A 16,053-nucleotide genomic window follows, 5' to 3' on the forward strand; every position below is an offset into this window, starting at 1 on the left:
AAACTGTTAAATGGAGGTAATATCTGACTCTGAAGTAGGTTGGGAGGAATGGATGGCATTTTATGAGAACTTAATAAATGAAACAGGTTCTTATTAATAATGTCTACTTTTACTTACAGTTATTTACAAGGAGGGCTCATACCTTTTCCCCTCCATGGCATCAAGGAATTTGTGCGATATTCCTGGTCTGGTATCTGGACCCCCATAAGAATGTCCCAATTCCTCACCATCGCACCATCGCTGGTACTAAAGTCCAGGGCACATGCCAGGAACCTGGAGTAAGGCTGGAATTCTCCCTGATCAGTCCTTTGCAGATGCCATGGAATGAGTCCAAGGATGTTTACCTTTGACTAAGACCTCAGCACCTGATGCAGCTTTACAAATGAATGGTGTGAAGGTGCTTAAAGGTGAAGATGGTCTTAAATACCAGTTCTTAGCACTTAATGTGAGGGACAAGTAGACAGAGCAGGAGGCTGGTGTCAGAAGCCCAGATAGCCCCACATTCTGCTCCACCTGTTCCTAGGCGGTAGACCCTCCAAAGAGCCAGGCCACCGGCTTCAACCTGCAAGCCCATCCTCTCTTGCCCCACCCATTTTCAGCCCACCCTTGCCTCTGGGCTGGACAATCCCACTCCAGCTGCCAGTACTCTCAGCATGCGTTAGCTCAGTGGTTCTCAAAGTGTGTTCCAAGGACCCTGCGGGGTCCCGAGACCCTCACATGGGATCTGCAAAGTCTTTGCTTTTCTAGCTGCATATTTGTTTGAGCCTCCATTTTCGTATACTTCAACAGCATACCAGACCAGCTTCAATGCAGAAGTAGATATGTGAATCTAGTGGTCTTCTATCAAGCCAGATATTAGAGAGATTTGCAAAAATGTAAAGCACTGTTACCTTTCTCACTAATTTTTTGTTTTGAAAAATACAGTTATTTTTCATAAAAATGTTCTATATTAACATGAAATGGGTTTATTATTATTCCTTTTATGTACTTATTTCAGCTTCATCGAGGTGTAATTGGCAAAACTGTAATATATTTAAAGTGTACAACTTTAAAGTGATAATTTGATATATGTATACATTGTGAAAGAATTCTCGCTATGGAGTTTAACACATCCATCACTGTGTGTGTGTATATATATATATATATATATATATATATATATATATATATATATATATGTAAGAAAACGAGTTCTACTCTCTTAGTAAATTTCAATTATATAACTGAAAGGTTATGCCCTTTTTACCAGCCTCTCCCTATTTCTCTCACCACACCCCTCAGCCCCTGGCAACCACCATTCCACCATCCTACTCTTTATTTCTATAAGTTCAACATGTTTTTTTTAGATTCCACATATAAGTGATACCATGCAGTATTTATCTTTCTCTGTCTGCTTATTTCACTTATCATAAGTTACCATATCTTGGCTATTGTGAATAATGTTGCAATGAATATGGGAATACAGATATCTCTTTGAGATAGTGATTTCATTTCCTTTGAAAATATACCCAGAAGTGGGATTGCTGGATCATATGGTAGTTCTATTTTTAATTTCTTGAGGAACCTCCTATATCTCCATCTTCCTACCAACAGTGTACAAGGGTTCCCTTTTCTCCACATTCTCACCAGGATTTGTTATCTTTTGTTTTTTTGGCAATAGACATCCTAACAAGTGGGAAGTGATATTGTGGTTTTGATTTGCATTTTTCTGATGGTTAGGTGATGTTGAGCACCTTTTTGTATATGTGTTAGCCATCTGTATGTCCTCTTTGGGAAAAAGTCTATTTGGGTCCTCTGCCCATTTTAAAATTGGGTTAATTGGATTTTTTGCTATTAAGTTGTGTGAGTTCCTTGCATGTTTTAAATATTAAAAATATTAACCCCTTATCAGATACGTGGTTTGCAAATGTTTTCTCCCATTCCACAGGTTGCCTTTTCAGTCTGTTGTTGATTTCCTTGCTGTGCAGAAACTTTTTAGTTTGATGTAGTCCAACTTGTTTATTTTTGGTTTTGTTGCCTTTGCTTTTGGCATCAAATCCAAAAAAATTATTGCCAAGACCAATGTCAAGGAGCTTAACCCCCCTATGTTTTCTTCTAGGAGTTCTAAGGTTTCAGGTCTTATGTTTAAGTCTTTAATCCATTTTGAGTTGATTTCTGTGTATGGTGTAAGATACTGGCCCAGTTTCATTCTTTTGCATGTGGATATCCAGTTTTCCCAGTACCATTTATTGAAGAGACTATCCTTTCCCCATTATTTATCCTTGGCTCCTTGGTTGAAAATTAATTGCCCATATATGCCTGGATTTATTTCTGGGCTTTTTATTCTGTTCCTTTGATCTATGTGACTATTTTACAGCAATACTGTACTGTTTTGATTTCTATAGCTTTGTAACGTAGTTTGAAATCAGGACATGGATGCCTTCAGCTTTGTTCTTCTTTCTCAAGATTGCTTTGGCTATTTGAGGTTTTTGTGATTGTCCAAGCAGCCTACTTTTTTCTTGGTGGCTCCTTGTAGTTGATGTCATGCCAGGACCCATCAGTGTCCCAAAGGGGAGGAGGATCCCAGTCGGCCCCTAGATGGAGGCTGGTTTGAAGTGGGACCCTCAGGCAGCTGCTTGTAAAGTATGTAGTCAAACCATCCATCAGGCAGAGGTCTTAAAAGTTGGAACACTAGATGTGGGGTCCAAATCTTTTGCTCCTGAGGGAGAAGCTGGGATTGGGAGTTCCCTCCTGGTTGTATGGCACTGTGCTGGGAGTGGGGTTTATAGTGAGTGTGCGTCTAAGTCTTTCCTACCCATTTCTATGTGGTTATTTTGTCATTCAGTCTATGTGTAGTAGTCACTCATCTAGTTTCTGGATTTCTCTCAGAGGAAATTGCTCCATGCACAGCTCTACATTTTGTGTGTCCATGGGAGAAGGGAAGTCCAGGAGCCTCCCAGGTCTCCATCTTAGTCCCTCCTCTATTATTGTTACTTTAGAATGAATTAAATATTTCTTTTTTTATTTCTAAAAAGGGAAGCATCAATAGATGAGATTCACATAAACAAAAGCTCTCTGGGGTTCTGAATAATTTTTGAGAGACCAAAACATATGAGAACCACTGTTCTAGCCCCTGATTGTGTTTTAATAAGGATGGTTGGTCTAGGCTCTATGGTGATCATAACTCATCGTCCCTCAAGGAATAGGCTGACTGCAGCATTGTGGGTCACCATAACAGAGGAAAGGAGGGCTATAAAGCCTTGAACTAGCTACATGCTAGCTAAATGCTAGCTAAATGCTACAGCCCGGAAGTGGCATATATGGCTTCCACTCATAGCTCATTGGCCAGTACTAGTTTCATGGTTCCACCCAACTGCAAGGGGAGGGGGAATGTGAGCCTCTCCTGTGCCCAGTTCCGTGAAAGAGAGAAGGGTGGTAGTGGCTGAGCACCAGAAGTCTCTACCACACCCTGCTTCATTTTTCTGCACAACATGTATCACTACCTGACAGTCCTATTAGATATTTAATTGCTTACTGACTCTTTGCCCTCTGAAGGGAGGGTAAGCTCTTTTTTTTGTTGTTAATTTATTTATGTATTTTTGCTGTGTTGGGTCTTTGTTTCTGTGCGAGGGCTTTCTCTAGTTGTGGCAAGCAGGGGCCACTCTTCATCGCGGTGCGCGGGCCTCTCACTATCGCGGCCTCTCTTGTTGCGGAGCACAGGCTCCAGACGCGCGCAGGCTCAGTAGTTGTGGCTCATGGGCCCAGTTGCTCCGCGGCACGTGGGATCCTCCCAGACCAGGGCTCGAACCCGTGTTCCCTGCATTAGCTTGCAGACTCTCAACCACTGCGCCACCAGGGAAGCCCCGGGAGGGTAAGCTCTTTGAGGGGAGGTCCCTTGTCTTGTTTTGTTCACTGCTCAATCTTCAGTGCCTCACACTGAGTCTGGCATATTGTATGACCTCGATAAAGGGAAGTAATGGATGAATGGAGTAAGAGTGTTGACTGTCCTCCCGGACTCTCTGAGTGGTTGTAGTTTCAATTGGGGGCTGCATCTCAAAGTGCTTCCTGAGACTGAAAGTGCTGGAGATGCATGAGCTGAGCCTGCACATAGGGCTCCTTGTATCTAAATTACAACATACACAATTCTAGACGCTGGTGCTAAGCAAAGCCAGGGGCCCCTGTGCAGCCTGTGCCTGGAGGTGGGGTCTTGTTCCAGGTGAGTGGGTGAAAGATTCCCATGGTGAGGACCAGGGGTGCGGCCCACTCATGGAGAGAGGATGGCTGTATCTGGTCAGGGCTCCCTTTTCTCCTGGCCAGTCCTAGCTGTGGGCAAGACCTGGGCTGCAGTTTCTGTGAGGGATACTCCAGAACCAGCCCTGGGGATTCCTGCAGAAATGACCCCACGTGCATGACCTCAGGTGAAGTCTGTTAGGTACACAGCTCTGCCTTTTCCCTCCAGAACACTGGTCTCATCAGCCAATCCCACTGGATCCTTACATCTGACTTGGGTCGGGTCAGGGTGTCATTTCTAATAGAGAGCTTAGCCTTGCTGGGGAGTGGGGGGAAGGACCAGGTCATTTGGTAGGGACAGTTGGCACTTGGAAGGGAGCTCAGTGCCAAGCCCTGAGCCTAGGCAATCGTGTGGCTTGACTGACCTGTTCCAAGATGTCCTGAGACAGAACTTGTCTGGGGATTTTCATGCCCTTGTTGGAGGAACTGGCTCAGAGTTGGGAAAAGATTCCTGAGAGGGGGCCGTTCCCTCACATCCCTCAGGCTCTCGTGATTCTCAGAGTTTTAGGTCCAGCAACTTCCTTTTACAAACCCTGGGGATTGTGGCTCAACAGAAAATTTTTATCCTATTTCCAGGATAGGAGAGAGAGTTTGGATGATGTAACACTAGGATTTCTGGACTGGGCAGAAGGTTCATGGGAATGACATATGGAATATAGTACGTGAAATCAAGGTCATCCAAGGAAATCAGGGATGGGTGGTCCCTACTTTTTCAAACTGATTCTTTGCCACTACAGGGATTTAGGAATGGGAAAGACATATATGCCCATGGGAGAAACACTGGGAATTCTCAGGAAGACAGTCACACAAGCACAGACAACATATTTCAGCCTGGCTTCCCTGATTAACCAAAATGTACCAGATGCTGACTAATTAGGAAATTACTGAATCTTAGAGCACTTGGCTAGTGAAGCTTCAAAAAATTAAGTCCAAATATCTAGTACTTTGTCTAAACACACATGAGAATAATGATAACAACAACAGGACCTCCCTGGTGGTCCAGTGGTTAGGACTCCACGCTTCCACTGCAGGGGGCGAAGGTTCGATCCCTGGTTGGGGAACTAAGATCCTGCATGCTATGCTGAGCCACGCAGCCAAAAATCAACAACAACAGCAACAACAAAAACCTCCAAACTGCTGAATGATTAATACATCTTTAGCCTGACCTGGGAAGAGAAAAGGTCTGGAGTCAGCAGACCTTGATGAAGCCCTGAGCCGGCCCCAATCCAGCTTCAATAACTGGCCAGTTCTGCAGAGAACCCTGGGGCCTGGATCACACATGATTTTTAAAGCAAACAAAAACACTCGGGGCTTGAATTTAACATGAAGCCAGGCATCATTTCCTAAGGCTATTAGACGTCATCATCAGGATGGTCTTTAAACTGCATCTTCCTGGGACTGAACTGATAGTTCATTTCTCTGGAGCCTCCTTTTTGGAGTAAAAAGGAAAAACAAACAAAAGGAAAACAAAACAAAATTAAAAATAGAATCACCATGTGATCCAGCAATTCCACTTCTGGGTATATACCCAAAAGAATTGACAGCAGGAATTCAAACAGATACTTGTCACCCGTGTTCATAGCAGCATTTTTCACAATAACCAAAAGGTGGAAACAACCCTAATGTCCACCAACAGATGAAAAGATAAAATATGATGTGGACACACGCCATAGAATATTATTCAGCCTTAAAAAGGAAGGAAGTTCTGACATATGCTACAACATGAACATGAACCTTGAGGACCTTATGGTAAATGAAATAAACCACTCAAAAAGGACAAATACTGGATGCTTTCATTTGGACGAGGTACCAAGAGTGGTCAAATTCACAGAGACAGAAAGTAGAAGGGTGGCTGCCAGGGGCTGGGGGGAGGGAGAAAGGGGGTGGTACAGAGTTTGTACTTAGTGGTACAGAGTTTCTATCTGGGATAATGACAGAGTTCTAGAGATGGTGGTGATGGTTGCACAACAGTGTGATGTACTTAATGCCATTGCGCTGTACACTTAAAAGTGGTAAATCTTATGTATATTTTACCACAATAGAACAAAACAAAAAAACAGGAGCATGCCCACTTCGCCTGTGGTCTGTAGAGGTTCTTATCCATAAGGGCAGCGCTGAGCTGCTGAGTGCGTGTCCTGGAGGGGCGCCTGTGACCCAGGCTTGCCACCTGATGGCTCTAACTGGGCGCAGGCGACAGACACCCAAGGGGGGGCGGGTCTCCAGAATGTGGACTTCCTTTCACCTTCTTGGGCAGAGCTGCTACCGCACTGATCGCCATCAGAGAGCCAGGGGAACAAAGCCAGGAGGGTAATTTAAAGGGGCTCTGAGCCCTGGAGCACCATTGTACTGGGCTTCTCCCCCTTTTTTTGCCAGGCAGCACCAATCATGTAAATGCGCCAACAAAGGAGGCCCTGATCCTGTCCCAGCTCTCCCGTTGGGCTCCCGAGAGTGGGAAAGAGGTAGGTCCTCAGATGAGCCAGGCAGAACTCACGTGTCCAACTGTGCAACACAGGTCCCTGGAACTCACAGCAGCCATTATAATGATCTAGGGCAGAAGGTCTTATCACACAACAACTTTCTCACCCCTCAGGGGGGTGGGAGGTGGGACCCCCTCTCAGCCACAGGGACTCGTGTCTTCATTCCTTGTTTTCCAAACAAGTCAGTCGAAAATTGAGGTTTCTGAGCAATTTTGCAAATTCATAACCACTCAAGATGTGAGCCCACATAGCCTCCCCAAGCCCAAAATTAAGACACTCCCCTCCCGCCTTCTCTTCAATAAGAACCTGTGGTAAATATATTGAGAAGCAAGAAAGAGAAAAGCAGAAACGTAAGTAACCTTTCCTTTCCAGCATAGCAACTCTCCTTGCAGCCACACCGCCCAGCAACCCCTGGATTAATCTTTCTTTCTTTCTTTCTTTCTTTTCTTTTTTTCCTTTTTCTGCTCAATGGATTGTGGTCAAGGCCATTGTAACGTGAGCAGTGCCTCGGAGGGGATTGGCCAAGGGGACTGCGAGGGGCCCCTTTCACAGAGGGCTAATTGCGTTTCAGACCACCAGTATTCGGGAGCTACAGATGTCTTCCTTCATTTGCCTGGGAAGCACAATTGGACCCATCTGTTGCATTTATTCCGCCGGCTCCCCTGCCCGCCCCCGTCCGCCTCCACCCCGTCACCCCCATCCCCTCCCTTCCCTTGTCTGCGGGCCTAAATTGAAAACTCATCAAAATGTAATCCAAGAGCAGTTTGGCTGCCGAGCTGCTGAGAAGGGGCTCGGTGGGAATAAAGGCCCCCCGCCACTTTACACACGGGCCAGAGCCTGGGGAGCCAGGTCACAGGCAGCCTTAGGGAGGAAAGTGAGAAGTTAGCCGGCAGATGGGCTGCTCCACGCGGCCCTATAACCTGATGCCTCGGAAGAGGGGCCCTAGCAACGGGCTGGCCCAGGCCAGAGGATGCCGCTGCCCTGGAGGTGGTGACCCCACCTCGCAGGCCTCGCCCCTGGCCCAGGATCCTTCGATTTCAAACGAGGCTGGGGCCGGGGCTCATCACTTTCTGACCCCCATCTGCCCTCTCGAGCTCAAAGGGATTTCCAAGGCAGAGAGGGCAGGGATGGGTGGCCTTGTAAGGCCTGGGGAATGTGGCACAGGGAAGGCAGCCTGCCTGCCCACCCACCCTCCTGCACGGCCCAGGCCTTCCCTTCATCCATTCCTCCCTCCGCTCTGCACCTTGTGACGTGCTCTGGCCCTTTCCTGAGCTGACTTCTCTCTCTCCCAAGCAAGCAGTGGGCTCTGGAAGGTACGGATGTGTGGCTGCTGACCTCTTGGTGTTGCCCCAGACTTAGAGGCTGGCTGGGAAGTGGACAAGGGGGACCTGTGTTTGCATTCAGTACAAACCCCAGCTCCAGTCTCTTTTGGGGTCCCCCTTCCAACACCTGCCCCAGCCTGGGCCCCGAATGGGGCCATCGCCTCCAGGAGCAGCTCCCTCCCAGCTGTGTGCGGATGACTTCCAGGGGAGGGGAGGCTGCCAGTGGGCAGGATGCTTCAGATCAGCAGCCTTGGAGGACTGCTGTGGTAAGGCCTCGCCGCTGGGCACATCTATGAATCGGGCACTAGCACCTCTTTGTTGCTGAAGGGCTGTGGGTGCGAGGTTTTCAAACTCTCTTTTTTAACCGAAACTCACAGTAAAATATATATACAGCTGACCCTTGAACAACGTGGGGCTTAGGGGTGCTGACCCTGGGCAGTCGAAAATCCACGTATAACTTTACAGTCAGCCCTCTGTATCCAAGGTTCTGAGGATTCAACCAACCTCGGATTGTCTAGTACTGTAGTAGGTATTTATTTTTAAAAATCCACATAGAAGTGGACCCACACAGTTCAAACCTGTGTTGTACAAGGGTCAACTGTATGTGTGTGTGTATATATATATATTTTTTTCATAGCAACCCAACACACACAGGTATATTACTAAAGCAAAAGTTTCACAAAATAATACTTCTTCCTCCTCTATGCAATGTCCTCCGGTGTGTTCTCTTCTGATGTTATATTCCATTTCATTCCATTGTTAAAAATGCCGATCATCTTGTCCACTACACTGCTTTCACAACCTACCAAAGCAGTAGTTCGCAAACGTTCATGGGCATCAGCACCTATCCTTGGAATGTGTAAAAAGGCCGACCTCTGGGTCCATCTCTAAGAGTGGCACTGGAGTGGGCATTTTTGGCAAGCCAGCCTCCCCCTTTGAAGGGATTCTGTTACACCTTGAGAAACCCTGCCGCTTCCAGTGTGCTCGGTGGTCTCAAGCCCCTGGTCTGAGCTGGAAACAATAGGTTGACCTAGAGGTTGATCAGCTCAAGGTGGGGCCTCCCCTGCCACCTCCCCACCATGTCTTAATGAAATCCTCACCCAGTGAGAGTGTGGATGTCAGGTCTGGCTTGGCTGGCTTTTAATGGACGTGTTCATCTGTAGCTGCAGAGTGAGGGCCCTGCAGTTTTGGAGTCTTCCTTTGCTACCATTCTAAACTGATTAGCCTTTCGGGGGGAGAGGGGGCACAAGCCATCAGCGGGGGAGCTAGCTGGGTCAGAATCGGGCCTTGGAGCTGCCTTTGCTGAGAGGGGGGCGGACCAGGACCAAAGCCTTCGGAACCTGCCTGGTCGCCTCCGCCCTCCAGATGCCGGGCAAGCACCTGCCCCCATGGGCCTCCAAGGCAATGACCTGGTTTCTGCTTCCCCCTCCCCCAGCCCATCTAGATGATAAGGAGGCACCTTTATCCTATGAGTCTTCTGCTCATGCACCATCTTCTATGAGATGAATAATCAGCTCCTTAGCTTGCTGCACAAAGTCCCCCACGAACTGGCAGCAAGAGCGTCTCCCAGCACCCCCTCTCCTGCCCACCCTTCATCCCTGCTGAGCCAGGCTGCTCTCCATCCTCAGTCCTGCTGTGCAACTCCCATACCTGCCTCCAGCCCTTTGATCTGATGTGCCTCCACCTGGAATGCCCTTGCTGACTCATGCCCAACCTTCAAGGCTCAGCACCGCTGACACCACCTCCCAGAAGCCTTCTGTTCTGTCAGGTGTCAGGAGCAGGGCTTCCTGCAGAACGACATGGGTTGGGGAGAGAAGGAATTGAAAGGATACGCTTGCCCAGGCAGCCAGGCCAGCTGAGCAGTCAGGCCTTGAGAAGGACAGTGTAGGCAGGTGTGGGGTCGGCCTGGTCCTTTTGTCCCCCACCCCTTTCCCGCTTAGCCTCTTTGGTCCTCCCTGGGGACAGCTGCCGCTCCTTGCTGGTGTGAATCTGGCTCAGTGGTTGTAGGCTCTGGAAGTAAGCAGTTTGGGCTCACAGCCTGCCCTGGCCACTCACCAGCTAAGTGGTTCTGAGTAAGTGACTTCATCTTCCTGGCCTCAGTTTCCTTGTTTGCAAAATGGTAACAGCCCTGCCCTACCTGCGCCTGAATTGAGGCTTGTGTGAACTGTATCTCCACAGGAGGCCAGTCCTCTCCAGAGAGACCAAGGCCCCATACACCCTCTGCCCTCCCAGCCTCTCCCTCCTTCCCTTCCTTCCTGGCCTTCCTGTGGGTCATCGCTTCTGACCCAGGTCCTCATCTCTGGGACTTGCTGTTTAGTGAAAGCTTCCAGTTCCTTCCCTGGAGAAGCCATGGCAGCAGCATCTGCCCTCTGGGGATCATTTGGTTCCACTCAATAAAATGAGGAATTGGAGACCCTGTGAGCAGGACCCACTTCTCAGTGTTGCTACCCGCCCAGCCCAGGAACTCAGGACAGCCTCAGTCCCCAAAGCCAGCAGCTCTCATTGGTTGGGCTGTTACCGTGGGCCCTGCACTGTGCTAAATGCTTCACACAGGAGCTCATGTAACCCTCTCAATGACCTCAAAGGCAGGAATAGGACCATTACTATTTAACGGAGCAGAAGCCTGAGGTTCTGAGGTGTGTGGCTTTTGCTGGCTGCGTACCTACATTGTCCACAGCCAGAATGGTCTTTTAAAAACAAAAGCTGATCTTGGGCAACCCTGCCTTGCCTTCCCCCTACGCCAGTGGCTCTCCATGGCCCTGGTCCCTCCGACGTGTGCAGTGTCATTTCTCACCTCACTCTCTCTCATATTTTCTGCACTAGAAACACACTGGCCTTCTTTTCAGCCCCTAGTATGGCACGCTTTCCCCTGAACCACAGGGCATTTGCACATACCGTTCCTGCTGAGTAGAACATCTTTTGCTCCACTCTTCCCAGATGGGCTCCCACACATCCTTCCTCCAAGTAGCCTGTCCCCTTGACCAGGTCAGAATTCCACCACCCACAACAGTGTCAGCACTTGTACCTCTCTTTTGTGGCCCTTGTACTAGTAAGACATTCACCAAAAAATCCATGCAGTCTGTTAAAAAGATCTCTCTCCCCACCAGACTCTAAGCTCCATGAGGGCAGGGCCTATGCTGTTTTTCCTCACTGCTTTATTCCCAGGTCTTAGCACACTGCCTGGCACACAGTAGACACTCAATTAACCACCATAATGAATGAACAGATGCAGAAAGTGATGGATCTAGGGTTTGAACCCACAGATCTCAGATGCTAAACCTGGGCTTTCAGCCTGGCCACGCTGGGCTTCCTGGGAAGGCATGCCTTGGGAACAGAAGGTTGGGGTTTCCAAGCATTCAGGGGTCATCACCAAGTTGGGGCTGAAGGCGGGTTGGGGGTGGGGGCAGCAGACATTGTCCCCTAACGAATGGGATGAAAGCATCTGTGGGGGGAGGGGCCGGCTCGAGCTAATCCTGCCCTGAAAGGGTTAATGGAGGTCTGCAGAGGCCTTCCCACCATCCCCCTCTGACCATCACATGGTCCGTAGTGATGGCTGCATAGTCCTGTTATGTGCACATACTTCAGTTCATTTAAGTAAGGTACTAGGAGGGGCATTTACAGAGTGCCACTGTTGTGCTGTTACAGCAATACCACCATAAACGTCCTTATACAGTGGACTGATGAGTGCATTTTTATCTGCAAATGATAGAGACCTAATGCAAACTGGCTTCATTATAAACGGGAATGTATTAGTTCACGTAGCTGAAAAGTCTAAGTACGGCTTCGACTTCAACAGCAGAATCCTGGTGTTCCTATGCAGCCATCTCTCTCTCTCTCTCTCTCTCTCTCTGTCTCTCTCTCCCTCCCTCTCCCTCCCCCCCCACTCCCCTCTCTTCACTCTCTCCCCCACTCTCCTCTCTCACTCACTCACTCTCTCTCTCTCTCTCTCTCTTTCTTGTCTTTGCTCCTCTCTGTATGGTTTTGTTCTCAGACAGGCTCTCCCCAGATGAAGGCAAGACAGCCACCATCTATTCCAGGCTTATATCCTATGAGCTAAACCTTCCCAGGAAAAAGAGGTTGTTAATTTCTCATTAATTCCAGCAAAGGTCCTGGAATAGAATCTAATTGGCCTGGCTTGAATCTCTTATATGTTCAACTTTGCACACATATGAGGATAGACCTGTAGCATATTTTCTTAAAAGTGAGATGGTAGGCCAAAGGGAATGCTTGTTTGTGGCATATCCAGTCTTCTCTGCCCACACTTGTGCATCATGAAAGTTTTTGGCTTCATGGCAGGAGAGGAGGTAAGGGAAGCTTCTGACCAGGTTGTGGTAGGGACAATACAGACATCTACCTAGTGATGGTTGTCATGGTCCTCGTGGTACCCAAGTGGCTTCAAAAAGAAGCAGACTCCTGGCCTGGCAACCAGCCTCTGCTGAGTGTCTCACCCAGTACCAACTGACTTTGCCAACGTCATAGCACGTCACTCCTCTGCTTTCTGACCACACCAGATCCCTCACTGTCCCCAAGCATGATACCTATGGGTATCCTTAGAAAATAGAGCACAAAACTCAAGTGCTGACATTTCCTGAGTTCAATCCCGGGAAAGCAGGACTAAGGGGAAAAGGGAGTGAGAGAGGGAAGGAGGGAGAACAAATACAAGGAAGAGTGTTGTGAGCTGGCCATGGCATGTTCCCAGCACAGCTGGCTTCTTGGTCTTGCCAGACATCTTCAGAGAGGCTGTATGAGGCTACTGGGTCTTCAAACAGTCCTGAGGAGGAAAGGAGAAGAAAAATTTGTCCGCTGGCTTCTGTCTCATTCGTGGGAGTTCAGAGCATCAATTCCTGTGTCCTTCTGAGCTGTGCTACCTGGCCCTCCAGCAGTCACCAAGGAAGCCACATCCCAAGACAGCAGTAGTGACGTCTGCATTTGGGGTGAACATGCTGGGTGAGCTGGTGACCAGGCACACAGCAGCAGCTCTCCCTGTGTGCCCACCTGTAGCCTGCAACCTCACAGGCCTGGGGGAATGCCCTGGTTAGTGTGCCTGGGTGGGAAGTCCCCGGGTAAGGGGTGAGGTCTGGCCATGCTGTGAGTGACAGGAGGCACCAGAAACAGCCATCAGGACAAGGCAAGCCAGAAAGCAAGGCAAGTGGGCAGATCTGAGCTGGCGTGTAAACTGAGGCTAGAAGCAGTTCCTCTGTACTGTTGCACTGAGAAGTTACCTTCCCTAGGCAAGGCTTTCATTCCACATCTGCCTGTCTAATCGTCATGTATTCATTGCTCATCCACTCATTATTGCCTGCCTACCATGCTGTGGAGTGTGGGGATACAGTGTTACCTTAGATACAACCCCTGGCCTCAGGCAGCTCAGTGTCTAGTGGTGGCAGGGAGACCCATGAAAAGTGACTGTATCACAATGTGATGGGTACAGTGATAGAAATAGGCCTGTGATATCAAGTGAGCACCATAAAAAGACACTATGTGGAGGGACACAAAACCCAAAGCAAGAGTTGCTTAAACAAGGTAAAAGTTTATTTTTCTCTCTAGGTTTTCCATCCATGACTAATGTGGCAGCTCTGCTCCATTAAACCCTCAGGAACCAGGTTCCTTTCATTCCTAGCCTGTGGCTTTCATATCCTTATCTAAGAGGGTAGTACTGTTCCAGGTAGCAGGATGCAAGAAGAGATGAAGAGGCAAAGGGCACACTCCAGTGCTCTCTTAAAAAAGGTTCCTGGAGGCTGGCATGTGTCACTTTTGCCTACATTCCATTGGCCAGAACTTAGTCACATGACACATCTAGCTGCAATGGAGGCTGGGAAATGTAGTTTTTCTCTCGACTATTTACCGAGCTAAAAATTCTGTTACTGTGGGAGAAGAAAAGACACCTGGCAGTCTCTACCACAGACATACGACACAAGGAGGTGGTGGTGGGGATTGGAGAGGTTTCTTGGAGAGGGTGGCACCTGAGGTGTCTTAAAAGATGAACTGGGGCTGGCCATTCTCAGAGGAGGGGGAAGGACCTTCCAGACAGAGGGGACTGAAATGCAGAGCACAGTGTTGAAATACAGCAGCATACTTACGCTTGTGTGCACAGGTGTGTGTGTGTGTACCTGGAGGGCAAAGTCAGGAGCTGGTGCTAGAAAGATAGAAAGTCTCAAGTCGTGTGCCTGTGCACCTCAGAAAAACGGCATTTTGGCTTTATCTCCAAGTGCAGTGCGGAGTCTGAACTGCACTGGAATGTAGTTCAGTTTCTAAGCTGAAATGCTGAGGAAGTCAAATCTACAAGGGAAGATGAGAGGGAGAGGAAGAGGGAGGAGAGGAGGAGGCCTTTGAGGTTCCTGGGATGGTGAGTGGTGGGTGGAAGAGGACCACGCTGGAGTCGGGAGGGGGAGACTGGGTTCACTTGGTTGAATATGAGGAAGTTAGCCAGGGGTGTAGAGAGCAGTGGGGGTGGAAGAGCGTCCAGGGAAGGGAGGGTACAGGAGCTGGCCAGAGAGAAGGCCGGAGCCTGAGTTTGGGTTGTGTGTGTGTTTGTGGCAGTGTGTGAGGATGTGGGCATGAGTGTGTGTGAATGTGTGAGTGAGGTTCAGCGGTGGAGCAGTCACAGACAACGACCCCATCTAGAGTGTGGCGATGAGGGGCACGCTCGCGTGGCAAGAGGTGAAGGTCACTTGGAATCCCTTAGGCAGGCCTGGAGCTGTGAACAGCAATTGGGCGTGAAGGCTGGTCATCCCACCAGGCATTGAGATCTTCCGAGGCAAGGTGGTTGGAGCATCGCACGAATCAAGAACTAGCCACTCTGTTATTACGGTGACTGTTACCATCCTTGTCATTGTTGTCGGGTAGCTGGGGTGAGGGATGTGTGTGGGGCATCTGGCAGCTTAGAGAGCTATTGCTTCACGTGTTTGCTCCTAGATATGGAAACACGTCCCTGGGCAGATCAAGGGAGGACGGGAGCCAGGCCTGCTCCAGGCCACAGTCATGCGCTGTGGGTCAAGGTGCCAGTGCCTGTGATCCAGTGGGGTGTGGGTCGCTAGGAGACCGGGCAGGCCTCTGCCTGGCGGAAAGCTCCCTGCATGGTGGACTGGGCGCTGGGGCCTGCTCTGCCGGTGCCCCAGGGATAATAAGGACTTCAGAAAGGACAGCCCTGACTCAGGGCTGAAAGAGGCTTTAGTTTCTTGTTTGGCGGCTTAAAAAAAGGCAAATAGAAGCTTTTCTCCTATGGGGATCAGTGTGAATCCCAGAAAATCCCATTATTTTCCTTTGAGATCAGTGGCCTGCTCTTGAGGGCTTTCTCTTCCCCAAGGCAACAGCCCTTTCCTTGCTCTGTGTGAGTATCCTGCCCCTGTGTGGCCCCAGAATGGGCTGAGGTAAGGCGGGGGAGAGAAGGGGGCACAGGTGAGCCCCAGCTTACAGCTGTTTCCTCCTGCTGGCTACCCATCTCTTATTCCAATCTGATCCCTCCCCACCCCTAAGAGCAAGGGAGGGGGTGGGCCAACAAAGCCACTAGAAAAATGATTTTATGTTCTTCTCTTCCAGGAAGCCATTTATGACCCCAGATGCCTGAGATGTCCTGCTTCTCTAGACTGCTGCTTCGTATGGGGTCTGCACCAGGGTTGTCTAAAATTATAGTGAGTATGACGCATTGCATTATGGAAGGATGATCATGATGGTGATAGATGACAAGTATGAGCCTTTACCATGGTGCCTGGTACCAGGCTAAGCTCCTTTAATGTGTCCAACAACTCAGTGAAGAAGGTGTTATTACTATCCCCACTTTACAGATGAGGAGACTGAGGCATGGAGAGGCCAAGTGTATTAGTCAACACAGGCTGCCATACAAAATATCATTGACTGAGAGGCTTATGCAACAGAAGTTTATTTTCTCACAATTCTGGAAGCTGGAGGTCTGAGATTAAGGTGTTGGCATGGTCGGGTCCTAGCAAGAGCTCTTCTCCTGGCTTGCAGACAGCTGCCTTCTGTCT

The sequence above is a fragment of the Grampus griseus genome, assembly GCF_964374135.1.
Source record: "Grampus griseus genome assembly, chromosome: 3".
In the NCBI taxonomy this organism is placed as follows: domain Eukaryota; kingdom Metazoa; phylum Chordata; class Mammalia; order Artiodactyla; family Delphinidae; genus Grampus; species Grampus griseus.